This window comes from Sylvia atricapilla, chromosome Z (assembly GCF_009819655.1).
Source record: "Sylvia atricapilla isolate bSylAtr1 chromosome Z, bSylAtr1.pri, whole genome shotgun sequence".
NCBI classification, from domain to species: domain Eukaryota; kingdom Metazoa; phylum Chordata; class Aves; order Passeriformes; family Sylviidae; genus Sylvia; species Sylvia atricapilla.
The window spans coordinates 12842614-12858537 of NC_089174.1; the positions used below are offsets into that span (position 1 = coordinate 12842614).

At 36.9% G+C, this 15924-nt stretch overlaps 1 protein-coding gene across 1 annotated transcript in view; it reads right to left on the bottom strand.

Moving 5' to 3' along the window:
* LOC136374127 (EGF-like repeat and discoidin I-like domain-containing protein 3) overlaps positions 1-15924 on the bottom strand; it is a 133560-nt gene that overhangs the window by 19152 nt on the left and 98484 nt on the right. The gene's annotated exons all lie outside the window — the stretch shown is intronic.

Consider the following 15924-nt stretch of genomic DNA (forward strand, 5'->3'; position numbering starts at 1 on the left):
TATTTTGATGATATTTTTTTCTATTCTCATTTTAAAGGAGTGTCATTGTTTAGAAAGCCCCATGTACAATTTTGTCTATGATTTGTAAATTCAACATAATGTATGTTATTAGCAACATATGCCACGTACCCTGAAAGGCAATAACCGCTGCTTGCTGAAACAGAATGTCATAATCATTCAGTCACTTTTGGTTGTATTGGGGGAAAAAAAAAAAAAGAAAAAAAAAGAAAAAAAAGAAAGAAAAAAAAATCTACAGAATAATTTACACTCAATCAGAGTTGGGAATTTCAGAATCCCAGAATCACAGAGGTTGGAAAAGACCACCAAAGCCATTGAGTCCAAGCTGTACCTGATCCCCACCTTGTCCCCAGCACAGAGCACTGAGTGCCACATTCAGGCCTTCCTTGGACATCTTCAGAGATGGGGATTTCAAACTTCCCTGGTCAGCCCCTGCCAAAACCTGAGCACCCTTTCCATGGAGAAATTCCTGCTGATGTCCAACCTGAGCCTCCCCTGGCACAGTTTGATTCCCTCTCCTCCTGTCCCTGTTCCCTGGGAGCAGAGCCCGATCCTCCTGGCTATCCGCTCCTGTCAGGGGGTTGTGCAGAGCCACAGGGTCCCCCTTGAGCCTCCTTTTCTCCAGGGTGAGCCCCTTTCCCAGCTCCCTCAGCTGCTCCCGGGGCTCCAGACCCTTTCCTGGCTCCATTCCCTTCTCTGGACACGCTCCAGCCCCTCAATTCCCCGTCCTGAGGGGCCCAGAGCTGGAGGTGGTCCCTCGAGTGGTCCCTCACCAGTGCCAGCACAGGGGCGGTCACTGCCCTGCTCCCGCTGCCACACCACGGCTAGAACAGCCCAGGGGCCTTCTTAGCCCCTTGGGCTCCCCTGAGCTCGCTTTCAGCGGCTGTCACCAGCACCCCCAGGGCCTTTTCCAGCTTTCCAGCCCCTGTGCCCCAGCCTGGAGTGCTCCATGAGGTTGGTGTGACCTGACAAGTCACCAACAAATGAACAAATGGAATCATTTAGACTTGAAAGGTGTGTGAGTTCAGTGTTTCTGAGTGTCTGCTTGTTCATTAAAAGCCCAGGTTTGGAAGACTGTCACAGCAGCACCATTCATCCAGATGTCACATCAGTGAAAACAATGCTCTCCAAGCAAATACTAATTTGCAAAGCATAAAAAATAACTGAATTATGAGGATGTCAAAACATATTCCCCAGTTATTATTGCCCATGTAGCTATTGCAATTTGATAAGCCACGCAGGTGCACATTTCTATTACAACTTTTGTCATCAGACTGTTCCAAGACACAGCCCTGCAGAGGTTTTGCTTGTGTACATCATTAAACATGGGATATGTCCCACTGAACCAAAAGCATAATAGACATGAACATACTGCAGATAATTCCAAATGGAATTAGGAGTAAAAAAGGGGCAAAAAAATCATGAAGATGAAAACAAGAATGGCTACTGCCTGTTTTACCTTTTGCCACACACACTCTGTATTACAATTTAAAAGTATTGGCACACTACATTCTTAATTCTAGGATGACTCGTGTCTTTCAAGTATTATTGCTACTATTCCTTCAAGTTTTACTACTTCATGCTACTTTTTCCTTCGTAATAATTTGGGGAGAAACCTGTCTAATAATAATCTGCAGTTTTAGCCTCCCAATAAATATGAACTATGTATTTTTTTTCCAAGCATCTATCACAGTGCTGCAGTTTGGGGAATACCTGCAGGCAGCCTCATACGTTAATTGTTTCTATGCAAGCGAGATCTCTAATCTTCCAAGAACCATAAATCTTTTAATAATTGCTTTCTCATTTTGCTCTCTGCTTTCTCTGTATGGCTTGTTAAGCACATGTTCAGCCTGCTGTCATCACTTTTCTTTATATTTTGTATTTTCTCAGATCAGTCCAAACTGCAAAGGCTTAAAAAGTCATCTGAGGCACATAGTGACAAATATATACTGATTCATGACAGCATTTCTAACTAATGTTTTTCTTCTATGAAGCGTTTAATCTGGAAATAAAAGAAACACACCAAAAATATGAACATTTTTTTCTTCATTATGGTTGTTATGGACAAAAAATATCACTATTTTCAATATAAATGTTGAGCATTTTCCTTTGGGTATATTTGTTTACTTTTGTTGTTGTTGTTCATAGAAACTGGTAGTTCAAAATTATTTTTAGAGCAATAAAGGATATTTTAATGAACAACATTATCATTAATTGTGCCCAAATTGAAAAATGAGAGTCACCTAGTTTTGACAACTGAACATTATTAATTGATAAAGACATGGGTTAGACTAACTCTGTGTTCTAAATGAATGAATGATTGAAAATTAAAAAGCCTGTGCCACCCTACCAATGCTTCCAATTCTTCAAAAGACCAAAGTTTAAGTTTACACATCTTGAGCTTATTTAAATTGCATGAACACCCTAACATATGATTCTTTAAAATTAATTAATTAGTTAATTAAATAGTTTTAACTGAGTCTACAGGACCCCTGATGCCATTTCTGCAGATTTAACTGTCTTGAAGGATCTGAGGCCTAATCTTGCCATCGCTCCACTGGACCACCAAAAATGTCATGTGTAAGACCTGGGCACAGAAGACATTTGAGAAGTCCTGGCCAACTTCCCTGGGGATGTCTAGGCTTTTAAATAACATGGTATTCAATTCTGGATAATTAAATCTGTGATAGCCTCATTAATATGGTCTGTTACTCAGATCTACAGCAGCAAGTCCATAAATACCCTTTTTTTACAAAAAAAAGAGCGCGAAATCAAAAAACAAAAATACAAGCCAAAAAACCCCCACAAACTAAGAACAACAGCAACAAAAAACCCTGAACAAACAAAACAAACCTCCCGCCCCCCAAATAAACAAATGAAGGAATTAACCAAATATGCCAACTGATTTTCAAAACCAGTGGACTTCAGGGATTGGGTTTTTTAAATCAATAGTGCTGTAATGCTTTTACAGGTAATCTTTAAGTGGCTTCCAACACAAAGAGAACAACAACATTTGATCAATATTAATGAGCAGAGGAATTCAATGGTATGGTTTCCAGGCATTTTTATCCATGTTCATATAAAATAATGTCAGCAAGATTAATTGTGCACTCAAAGTAATAGATCTGTTCACTTTGCTGTTCTTCGGAGTCCTTCTTTATTCAGTTCCAGGGGTATCAGCCAACATAATAAGTATAGTCCAAAATACATCATTCTGTTATTCAATTGAAATCCCATGTTGTTTTTGAAAAAAATATTGGAAGTTAACTTAAAGCATAGCTGGTTTTAAATTTTAGATGTTCTTACTAAAACCTCTGAGACTTCACAGATGTATGAATCAAATAAATGCATCCTCAGCAGAGCTGCAAAGGGGCTCAAGGCAGAACCTTGTTATCTGTTTCCTCCTTTGACAAGTAGAGTCAACAAGAATTTCGTAATAAAATCTTGTATCATGCCATACTGCAGTGGAAACTGCATACTTGAGAGAAACCATGAGTTTGTCTATAGAAGACAAAGCCAGGAAAAAAAGGAAACCAGTTTAGTGACAGCCACCTACTGCTAAAAAAACAGCATAAGCATTAGTTTTGCCAAATATAAAATCTGCTGATGCTATAGTAGGAAAGACATTAAAAAATTACAGCGGATGTCATTAAACAAGAAATCAACAGGCCATCTTCATCATACAGCTAGATTCCCCAAATTCAAAAGTCTGCTAAAACAGATGATCAAAAATCATAGCCCACATTTTCTTACTGAGTCAAGCTTAAGTGACAAAAATGAAAGAATATTAGGAGAAAATAAAGAAAGAAATGTGTACTCCATTAGAGTAAAATACACAAAAACCCTACAATTTTTACAAGTAAAATTAAGGAAAATGAAATAAAAAATGCTAACACTTTTAATGATATCAATCAATTTTCCCTCCATGTAGAAATAATATGACTTTAATGAAAAATACTAAATTCGATATTGACCTTAATATACATCAAGGCAAAGATACAAAGCTAATTGCTTCATTTATTTTGTGGAGTATTACTGAAGTAGAATTAATAGATAATGTTATTCTGATGGTATAAGAGGCTGCAAATCCCATCAAAACAAATATTGGGAGTTATCATCAAACTAATAAAAGGCATCAAATAATTTTACTTTTCATTTTAAAGAAAAGTACTCTCCAGCTCTGTGCCTTTGCGGCATCAGCTTTTCATGAGTTCCTCTTGACTTTGCATGAATGTCAAATAGGGTTTTTCCCCATCTGATAAACTGAGATCTTCATCAGAGATCTTTCACACAGTCTTAACATCAGTAGCTGTAAGTTTTCCTCCATGTTTGGATAATACATGATACTTTAGGTGCTTCCTCTGCCAAAGCAAAATCTTCAAAATAAGCTGTGACAGAGCTCACTCAACAGGAGTTCCTGTACTTTGAAATTAGCGAGTGCAAAGGAATGCAGTGCCACAAACAACTTATTTCACCTTTATGGGGAGGCAAGAATCAGCCTCTTTGCTGAAGGAGCTAGCAGAGAGGCAGAAGCTGCCCATGGTGAGGGAGTTAAGGATCATAACACTAAATTAGGCTCAGTATCCAGGTAATCCAACACTCCACTGCCTTTGCTCAGTAGTTCCTGCAACCTGAGGACAGATGAACCATCCTGTCTCAGAAATCTGCAAAAATCTGCACTAGATATTTTATGAATACTTGTGATGACCCTAATTTCCAAGCCTTTATATTTGACATAATTTTCTAAATAACATATATATTTTCTTTACATGGTTAAAATTTTTACCACCATTATACACACAGATGATAGATTGCCTTTTTTTTTCAGATGTACATTGACATTTTTCTTTCTTTACCACCCTTTTAAAAGCTTAAAATGGATTTTTGAAAAGTCTGCCCCTTTAAATGTGAGATTGCAAAATCCACACTTCAGCAGACACAAATCCAAAGTATAACCTAATCCTATTCAAAATGGACCATCTTCCACAGACATGCAGACAAGCATTCAAATTCATCAGGAATGTCCCTACAGGTTCTGATAGAAAACTGCTTTATTGCACAAAAACATCAGGAATATAACAAAAGCTTTTGAGGGTCTCTGATCTTCCTCACATTCACTACTCTGGTTGTTAATTTAATATTATTGTGAAGACTTTACCCAGCACAGAGGCTGCTTTTGAATGCCCCCAGGTGCCTGCGGTGCAACGCAGATTTTGGGCACATTTGAGAAGCACATTCCCAGCAGATGTGCTATTGACCTTCTGAAGGTACTGCAATCATGAAATATCTTCTAGACAACTTGCTCATTCTTCCACCAAAGTATGAAACAGCAGCAGTAATGAACTAGTGCTTTGTAGTCCAGTATTTGCTCATTACTCAAAAATTTTTTTTTTCATTAAAAAAGTAATTCTGTGTTAAAAATATACATAAACATCTAAATATTTTACGGCCCAACATAAGTTATGTGGTGCATCAGTACAAACTGATCATCATCAATTAATTATAAGGATCATATAAAGATGTATTTTGAGCTAACTTATCCTTCAAAGTTTCTGAAGTTTAACAAGTAATTCTTGCTTGCCCAACACACTCAAATATTTGTAAAGTACAGAGAAAAGGAAATAAACCAAACTACAACAGCTCCTTCCTCTCCCTCAAAAAATTTCTTTTTGAATTTTCTACTGTTGCTTCTATTTCACTGTTAGGATCCAAATGTACTTTTGTCCTGGGGTGACTATGATGCCTGTATCACCAATCGTCTGTTCTTTGTGTGCTGTATGTTGTGTTCTGTACTTTAAGAGTGGTTCTGAGAGTGAAGCAGGGAAAGAAGAAGCGCACAGTTTGTTTTGAAAACAGTGTTCACTCCTCCACATTCTTCTTCTCTGCCTGGGGGCTGTGTGTTCATCGGATACAGGGACAGCGGCCAGAGAGATATTTTTTTTCCCTTCTAGTTAGTTTAGCTAGTTGAGGTAAAGAAGCGTCCTGGGCTGGATTTTTCCTTTTCTTGGGATTGTTTAAATTTGCTCTGGACTGAAAACCCAGAGAAGGACTGGGATCTGGTACCCACGGCCCACCAAGGCCTGGACCTCAGCATTTTCCAGTGCCAAAGGGACTGGGACTGATAAGAGACTGAGAGAGCTAACTCCTGGCAAGGACTTCCTCAGTTTTGCCATCTCTCTTCGGAGCAGTGAGAGGTTTTATTGTTTCATATTTTTTCATTTCTCATGCTTGTGGACATTTTGTTTGTTAAATAAATAGTTTTTTCTACTCTTCTCTGATGAAATTCTTTTTCCTGGACCGGCTGGGGGGAGGGGCCATTTGGGTTTGCTCTCCAGAAGAACCCCATCCACAGGTTTCCTCCCAAATTTGCCCTAAACCAGGACAACTTTATGTCAATAAATACGTATTGACCTACACCTTACTTTTTGTTAGGTTATTTCAACCTGAAGAGAACAGGCATTGCAGAACATCATTCACAGTTTATGCGGAATATTGATAAAAATAACTGGTTGCTGCATATTATTCCAGTTAATGCACGAAAGCAGAAAAAGTAATTAGATGACACACACTGTCATCTCATGAACAATCCCAAAATGCCAGTTTTGGGGAAAAAAACCCCACATCTGTTCAGTCTGGCTCATAAGTGAATTAGCAGTGTATTGCATTCTATCTGCCTATATATTCATAATAAACTAATGGCAGAGATCCAGACTTAATTGCACTGTGATTAAATATTTATCTTGTTTTCAATGCAGTAAATAGAGCATGCTGATTATGATGATCAAGGTGTTTCCATCTAGATTGCAGCAAAAGATAAAGTTCACCCCAAGTGCAAAATGCTTTTAGGTCATTGCTGCACATTTCCCTCCAATTCTATTCCATAGAATTCTTCTACAGAGAAGAAATTTAACCTAATTGTCCAGCCATCTCTCAACCTTTTTTGAGCTGAATAGCTAGAATATTTTTTTAAAAGATGTGATTTACACTTGATGAATATATAATGCCTTTCTTCAAAAATCTTAAACTTCTCACCCAAGCCTTTTAATATTATTTTTAATAATATTTTAATATTATTTTAATAATATTTTACCCAAATTTGAGGCATGGTGAGTGTAGCAGGCACTGTAGTGATTTTACAGATGGTGACACATAAAAATACTCTAAAAGCTGGGGAAAGTGTTCAATGCACTGCAAGACATTTTCTCCAAGTCCTCCTCCATTATTTCTCTTCATATTCCTCAGCTTCCAAGGCTAAGAACTTTCTTTGCAGACTTCCAATGCTGTTTGTGAGCTCTTTGTACCCTTTGCCACCTAAATATGTGTTTCTGAATAGTGCCCACAGTATTCTTTCCCCAGCAGCTCTCCCATAAACCTCCTTAACAAGTGTTAATGTGAGACCTGTTCTGCATCTCTGCATCACCTTTCACAGGAGGAATTTACCTACCCAGAGAACATATGATCAGTATGCTACCACTCAGGTAGCATCATTATATTTTTCTCATAGATGATACTTTTTCTGTCACTGACTTCTCCCACTCTTTCTGACCCAGCTGAGGCATCTTGTTTGCTACACTCCTCTTGTGATTTACTGTGTCTTGTTAAAACCAGGTTAATTTTCCAGCTTACATTAGAAATCTTCTCCAAATTATTTTTTGGTTGATTCTGGTTTACAGCAAACAGAAAAAAAAAAAAAACCCACCTTCTGCAAACAGAGAGAATAATTTTGTAAAAACTTTGCTGACGGACTAGAGACTTGAATTTTTAATGTTAAAATATTTGGAGAAAGATTAGATTTCAGCTGGGATGTCTGGAAGATTTAGTTCAAAACTGCAGTCTGACAATGCTAATGCCTACAGATTTTGCATTAAAATAAACTCTCCAAATCCATTTCCTACATAGTTGGAACAAAACCATATCTGTGTTTACCACAATGGTAATGGTTTAAATAAAACAGACCCAGGAATAAAGAAACTATATATTGTTTGGTACCTAAAACAAAACCTCACTTGCAATTGGGATTTCTGTGCAATAGTGTTATTTTTATCATTGTAATTATTGTCATCATCTGTGAAGATGTCATTTTTCATTCTTTCGCTGCACTTTAGATTGCCAATGATCAGGACTTCTTATCCTATTTTGCCTCTATAACTGGCAAATGGAAAAAGAACTGTAAAGACTATGTGAACCTTAATTATAACAGCAAATAGAATAAATCCAATTAGTCCTTTTGCTGAGGATTTCAGTGGGTACTAAAAAATGTCACAGCCTAAACCTAGGCTATTCATATTTGTATGAGTCAAGTCCTAATTACTAGTGTTGCATTAATGACACACAAGCAGCAGAAGAGATCCTCAGAGGGTGGTTATCCTCAGGACATGAAATATTATTAAAAAGTGATGAAAGAGAATCACTAAATGTGAAATATATATAGTCCAAACAGGCATAGAGTTGTCCACAGCAGAAATCAGGGGAAATAGACAAATTAGACACCAGTCATTTATGTCCCTGAGGATGTAGGACAGAGAAAATATATCCTTTCCTCTTCCACTTTTTTTCCCAAGCTGCCATCAAACCTTGCTGTTTCCATGTAAAAAACCCAACCTTAAATCCTATTGAATTCCAGATCCTGTCACTATTTTCCAATTCTTTCTTCTTTCCTAGCTAGACTATTCTTCTCTCTTTTCTCTTCATCTCCCATTCCTGCTTCATATTTTCTTTTTTGTCAATCCAGAAACCTACACTGATTGAGAATTCCAGTTTAAAATTACTACCCATGTTTGCAGTCATGAGCCTTCAGTTTGGAAGAGATCACTTGAGATCTGCTTCCTTTGTACCAGCTACTCCCACAGCACTTAAATAGAAATTCATTTCTTGTGATTGACGCGATTTACATGAAGTCAGTTGCACCTGGATGGAAGTACTGACTTATTTTGGTGGCTAATGGTAGCAAGCCCTGCACAGCAATACTACAGGTTGGTCTTTTCTGATAAGCAATGCTTTAACTTAAAATTCCTGCTTGTGTCATTACACACAATTGTAATAGTTTGTAACAAAGAATTCAAGTGCAGCTTTCAGCATAGGTAAATTATTCCTTCAAGGGCTGGGGCTTGAGCTGCAGCGCTCCCCAGGGAAATTTATTCTTTTAGGGAATGGTGTGGCAGACTTCCACTGGAGATCTTACCTTATAGCCCCTAAAAGAGCCAAACAAGACTAAAGTGAAAAAATTACTGCTTATTGAAGGTCCTCCAGGTGCATTTATGGCTGAAAGCACATATGATACAGGGCTTTGACAATTTTATCAGTTTATCAAATTAGCGTAATTTATGAGAATCCCCAATTAGAAGGACATTCAATGAGGTAATCCCCCCCCTTGTTTTGGCCTCCCAGTGAAGAAACTGTAGAATTATACAATTATACTTTATAGTGCTACAAATATATGTGTGTATATATAAGCATATAAAAAGCAAATTCTTCTGGCATCAGAAGCACTGAGCCTTTCCTGGTGCACATCCTCAGCTGCATCATGGGTAGCTCACCAGACACATCCAACTGCATGACTTGAACAGTTTGAGGCAAAAACTTATTTTGAATTTCTTAGGACATTATATTATCTTGCCTGTATTGTGCTAGAAAAACCTGAGATGGAAACATGACCTGCTGAGAAATACATTGCTTTACACCTGCCCTCCCTGTCCCTGCTCATGGGAGGTTAGAGGAGAACACACTCCTGGCAGGATGTTTGATTTGTATTTTGTTTAAAAATAAAAGCCCAGCATTACTGTTTTGCAGGAAAAAAAATAGTAGAAATATTTTGTCTTTTAGGAGGCTGGATTAAAAGATTAAAATTGATACACTTTTGGTCAGCATGGAAAGAAATTGAAATACTCTCACTTTTTCCCTTAGTGGATATTAATAAATAAACTGTTCTGATGTTTAAACAGGATGAAATTCATGAATAGCTGTAACACTGACTTGTAATATTACTGTAGACTGTTAATTCATGCTTTGTTAAAATACAGTGCTGCAAACAAATTGAATACATAAATCTCTACCCAGACCTTTTTGTTCTTGGACTGTGCCTTCTTCATTGTAGCTATTGTAGCCATTCCAATAAAACTTCAGGAATTCCAAGGCATTTCTCGGGTTATTTGACACAAATGACTTTCAAAGTATACCAAGGTAGACTTCACATTAACAATTTTAGTAATAGACAACTGGACATTAATGTGAGTATGTTACAATTAAAATTGCAATTGTGTTCTTAATCGGAGCGTATCACAGTTTCATAACTGTTATTTTTATCCCAAGAGTTGCCATACAACCACAACACCCATGGCAGCCAGCAGAAGTTGTGTCTTGAATAAGAACTGGACTGGGAAATCTTTTGGCGTTTTACTTTTCTTCAGTCACTGATAATTTCCATTTAGCATTTTATTGCTTTACAGTACTGTGGATCTTCTGCAAATGTTTTTGCCACAATTTTGCTTTGAAGTCATATGGCATTTATTTGCAAGGAAGACTACTGGAGACAACAGTTTTATATAAAAGAAATATAAAAAAGAAAGAAGAAAAAATACAAAAAATACAAAAAATTGTTTCCAAAATAATTCTTTTAACTACTACCAATGTATACATATCAATTCTCAATACATAGGCAGCTGAATACCACATATCATTCTTTTGTCAAGCCTAATAAAGAACGTTCATGCTCTCAGGTAAAGCAGAGTTTATCTAAAAGATTTCCAGTAGATAAAAGCAAAAAAGTATTTTTATTGTATAAACAAAACTTCAAAATAATATACAATAAAAAAAGAAACTATTCCATTCCTAAGACAAAAGAAAACAAGTCCTTGGCTCTTGCAAACATTACCATATGGAAATTCAATTTATAAGCAAAAAATATGTGAATGAAGTCGTACATATTTGTTACCGCACGAAATCATCTAAGAAGTTGCTTATGTGTGCAGAAATCCCCATGGTCCTGTCTGAGTGAACTCATTCAAGCCTTTGCTTGATATTTCCATGTCCCTAAAGCAATTTATATTCTCTTTATGATAAGAAATACATCTGAATTTAATCTATTATGTTGTTATGTTGAGTGATACAATTAAAGAGGGCTGTTTAATCTTGACCAATATTAATGACAAACAGCTTTCACTGTTTATAAAATAATAAGGCCAAATACTCCTTCAACATTTTTTTCTCTGTTCAAGCTATGACAGACTTAAAAGATCTCAAAATAAAAGAGACACATCTTTCCTTGATTATACATTCAGCCTCAAAGAAGGCTGAATTTAATAAAAATGATAAATTCTTTCAGTTCAGCCATGCTCTCTCTACTTTGCCACCTGCCAGAGAGCTTCCCCTTGACACTTCCTCCACACTTTCTTTAGCAGCCATCTAACCTGCTCAAGCTTAGGTTTTTAAACACTCTGATATAATAAAATATTAATTACTGAAAAGATGTGGCTGTAAGAATTAATAATAATTTTTCCAAAATGTCAGGGTAGATTTTTGTTCATTTTCTTGGTTTTTAATAAACAAGAGCTATTGATTAAAAAAAAAAATTATTATAATGACAAGAGGTATGAAATGATAGAAAAAGATCCTAGGACAAAAAACATACAAGGTACATTATGGAATATTTCAAAGAAGGTTTTCCTTTCATAGTTCAACATATAAATCCACTTAAAAATTTGTAGAGATTATGAGATATAGGCATTCCCAAGAGAGTTATTAGAAAATAATATTTTCCATTCATCTTGCTGATTAATAGCATAGCATAGGGATTTTATTAATAATAGTAACCTACAGTGGCAATTTGTCATTGGTTTTAATATTAAAATATTGAGGTTTGCTTATTTTTCTTCTCTTGTTTATTTGCACCCAACAACTAGAGACCTTCCAATACTTAAACCTTTCAATTTCCTTCTAACTTGATTTTTTTTCCTATTGTTTCTTTATTTATTGATTTTATTATATTTCCAATTTAAGACATTCCTGGTACCTTTTCAGACATGAGAGTGGAGCACTACAGTCATGCAAAGGTATTTTCAGGACTCATACTGGTTAAATTTACTGAGAATCTACAAATCTTACACAGAAATAATTGGGAAAAAGAGTGTACAACTTCCACCTGAAAATCACTGGATTTCAGGAAGCCTCCTCACAGATACTATTGTTTTATACAACTAGAATTATGTGCACCCTGACCTTCAGCATCTTGCATCAGTACAGTTATAAATGGATCTACATTTTTTAGCCTGAAAAAATTTGAAGCACAGAACATTTAATATTTTAAATACGTATTGTGGAAAGAGATACCATAGAATAATAAAATGAAGAAAAATTATAAAAATAAGAAATCAACAGCTTTACAGAAAATGAGGTTCTGGAAACCTCAGGTGACAAGTCATAAATGTGTGCATACTCATATGTGTATAGACCCCAAATTCAAGTTTCACTTGTGGTCCTTCTTGTGGAAACCAAAAAAAGAGATTTATTAAATTAAGAGTTTATTCCCAGCCGACATTAACCAAACACACTCCTATAAAGGTACATTATGTCTATATGTAGAGAAAAATCAGCAATAGCTGCTGTCTTTATTTTAAGTTTCTAGATTAATGGGAAGACTCAACATCTACAAGTTTTTGTTTGTTTCCTTTGACTACGAAGACTGAGTTAAACTAGACTCTTCCCTCTTGAAGAGGGAATCAGGATGTGGTGACATTTACCCATTCTGTTGCTGAGCTGCTGCCAAACTTAAGGCTACAGAACAAAGAATGTTGGCACAATTTGGTGTCAAATGCACAACTGCCAAAACAGGCACTGACAACATATATTCCACCACTCAAACTTTATGATAATGAGTAGTATTTTGGCTAAAATGTCTGCATGGAAGGGTGTGGATTGTTATCCATGAAAAATCTACTTAGCATCTTTAAATGCATGTTTATTTTATGCTCTTTAACTTTGCTATCTTGTACCCTCTTTGAACAGGAATAGATTTTCTACAAATTGGTCCTTATTCAATATGCTTTTGCCTACTGACTGATGTACAATACAAAGCAACTAAAATCACTTAAATTTGCAGTGTAAAGGAGTGAAATTCCTTCCTTAGTATTCTTTATGTTTTCACAGTCAATACAGTGCTTTAAAGATGGTCATAAAACTGTTTAAATCCAAAGTAAGCATAAAGTAAGCCTCCTTGTGGTGCTATTTTTTGATTAGAGCTCTTTTCATTTGTCTTGCTAATCTGCTTCTAAATCCTCAGCCAACCACTTATACTGCTTGGTTTGCTTTCATTAGTGTTTGCTTCTTTTTATTTCACTTTCTGTATGTCTAATGACAGGATGGGAAGCTTCAGTGAAACATAATCCCAGTATTTTACCAGAGAATACAATTTCTTCATCTTCACTCCAAATTTCAATGCACATCCCACAGAATTCCCCTTCCTACCTGGGAGCACACATGCCACTTCATTGCAAGAGAGATCAAGGAGCTGAACCAAGTGAACACTTACACTATTAGGAAAATTGCATTATGGATGAGGTCCTTTCAGCTGGAACAGCCTCCTGATGTCTTTCCACACAGAGCTGTGCAGTGCTAGCACAAGCACAAAGAAGAGCAGGAGAGCACAGGTGTGCTGGAACAGGGAGTCAGCAATGTGTGAGAAAAACAACCCTTGCAACAGCAGCCAACCCCATGCAGATCAGCCCACTGCTGCCTTTCTCTCTGCATCCTTGCCTTCATACTCACACCCTCCATGCTCATCCTCAACTGATTAATCCCGTTTTTCTTCTCTGTCAGCTTCTTTCCCCAAAAATTTCTCATCTTGGTTTTCAGCACTTCTCAGATGAAAATCTCCTTTCTAGAAGTAGAGGATTTTGTCAACCCTTCTCTGTCATGTTTAGCCTTTTCATAGAATCCCATAATCACTGGGGTTGGAAAAAACCTTCAAGAGCAGGAATCCAACCTGTGACCAATCCCCAACTTGGCAAACCGACCAGAGCATTCAGTGCCACATACAGTGGTTCCTTGAAGTGGCTCGTTTCCAAAAAAGGTGCTCTTTTTGCACAATTCTCCTGTGTTTTAAATCTACTTTTCCGGAGTACAGAGGACTCAAGGAGAAACAGGGTCCACTGAGATCCCTGCAGCAACAAGAACAGTAGCTCGTTCATCTTTTCATTCCTTGTCCGCATTCAGAGGATGAAGACATAAATACCAAATAATAATCTTCAGCTTTTTTTATTCACTTCTCTTCGCTGGCCAGAGCTAGAGCCAGTCCTGCTCTTTTTATCTGTTCTGGCAAGGACTAGGCACCTGCAAAACCTCTTTTTGGGGAACATTGCTTCCCAGATGGGAACAGCTGCACCTGTGTTACACTACCCTGTTGATACAGACCTGGTACCAAATGATTGTGTATTCACCTAGTTTCACATAATAATAGAAATGGGGTTGGAGGGTGCTTTAAATATCATCCAGTCCCACCCCATGGGCACAAACACCTTCCACTTAAACCACCTTCCCATCCAACCTAGCCTTGATCTGAGCTGAGTTCAGTCTGAGGCAGATGACTGGCATGAAAAGCTTCATCTTGGAAAACTTCTGCCTCAAAATTCAGGTAAGAAAGGAAAAACAGACAGAAGGAAAAGTTCCTGACATAAGTCAGTATCTGTTTTAGGGAATACACTATGATCTCTCACTTTATTTGTACACTGGAATGAATATTGTATAGCCACCGCAAATACCACTCTCTGAAATTATGCAGATTATGGAAAATGCCCATGTATGAGTTCCTCAGGCAGCTGGCAGCCCTACAGCCTAATTTCAAACTCCTAACTCTCCTTTTTGTCAATCTTGAAAGGAAGTGAGCAATTTTGCCAAACTGTGTTATTTTTATGATATATGGATGGACAGTCACTAAGGGATAGGCTAAAAATACTAATTAATTTTCATTCCTGATCTAAGCAAGATTTCCAGCTTTTAAATACGACAGGCTACTCTAATAGCCTTCAGTGCCACCTGGCATCTAGAACTATTTTTACTGCATAAGCCTCATTTCCATCAGAATGGGGTTCAATATGACCTTTATATAATTTTCTGGTTTAGTCTATATTTTGCTTGAAATAGATGGAAAAGTAATTAGCAAGCTAGCTCCAGGCACCGGAAAAAATAAAATATGCAGTTCGATGAAAAAAGAAAAGGAATTGCTACAAATGCGTAAACCAAGTGCAGCAAGACAGTAAATTTGTGATACAGTCCCTCGGGGAATGGCAAATCCTTTCCCTTGGAAAAATTTTGAAAGATGATTTTCCTCTTTTAAATGTGTGGAATGGAAGAACTTTGCACATCACAGCAAAATCACTGTGGCCCCAAAGACAGCCTTAGGAGCTGTTACAAAACCATAACTTCAGAGCCTGCTGTGTAGTGGGCAGGAAACTGAAGTCTTTGAGACTTGACCAGACACATCTTTGATGCTTTGGGGATGACACAGAAAGCAGATTAAACATGTCATGCTTTTATTTTGAAAGTTTAATTTCAATAACTTAAAAAAAAAAAAAAAAGAGAGAGAGAGAGAAAAATCTGCTTTGGTTTCTCTTTTCTGATCATCATGGAATCAGAAAATGGTTTGCGTTGGAAGATCATCCAGGTCGAAAATACATCATAGGTACCATTGAAGAAGGTAATTTTTTTTTTCTTTCCCTCCAATCAATAAAAGTCTCTAGGGTATTATTTTCACGGGGAGGAGAGACTCTTTGTGAAATGCAATTTCAAATCCACATCAGTTAAATATTTTAACGACAAACACAGGGTACAATTATTATATAAGGGTGTAAAGATAAATTTCATGCAAATATTAATACCAGTATATCTCAAATGTTTTTCATCTTTAGTCTTAGACTC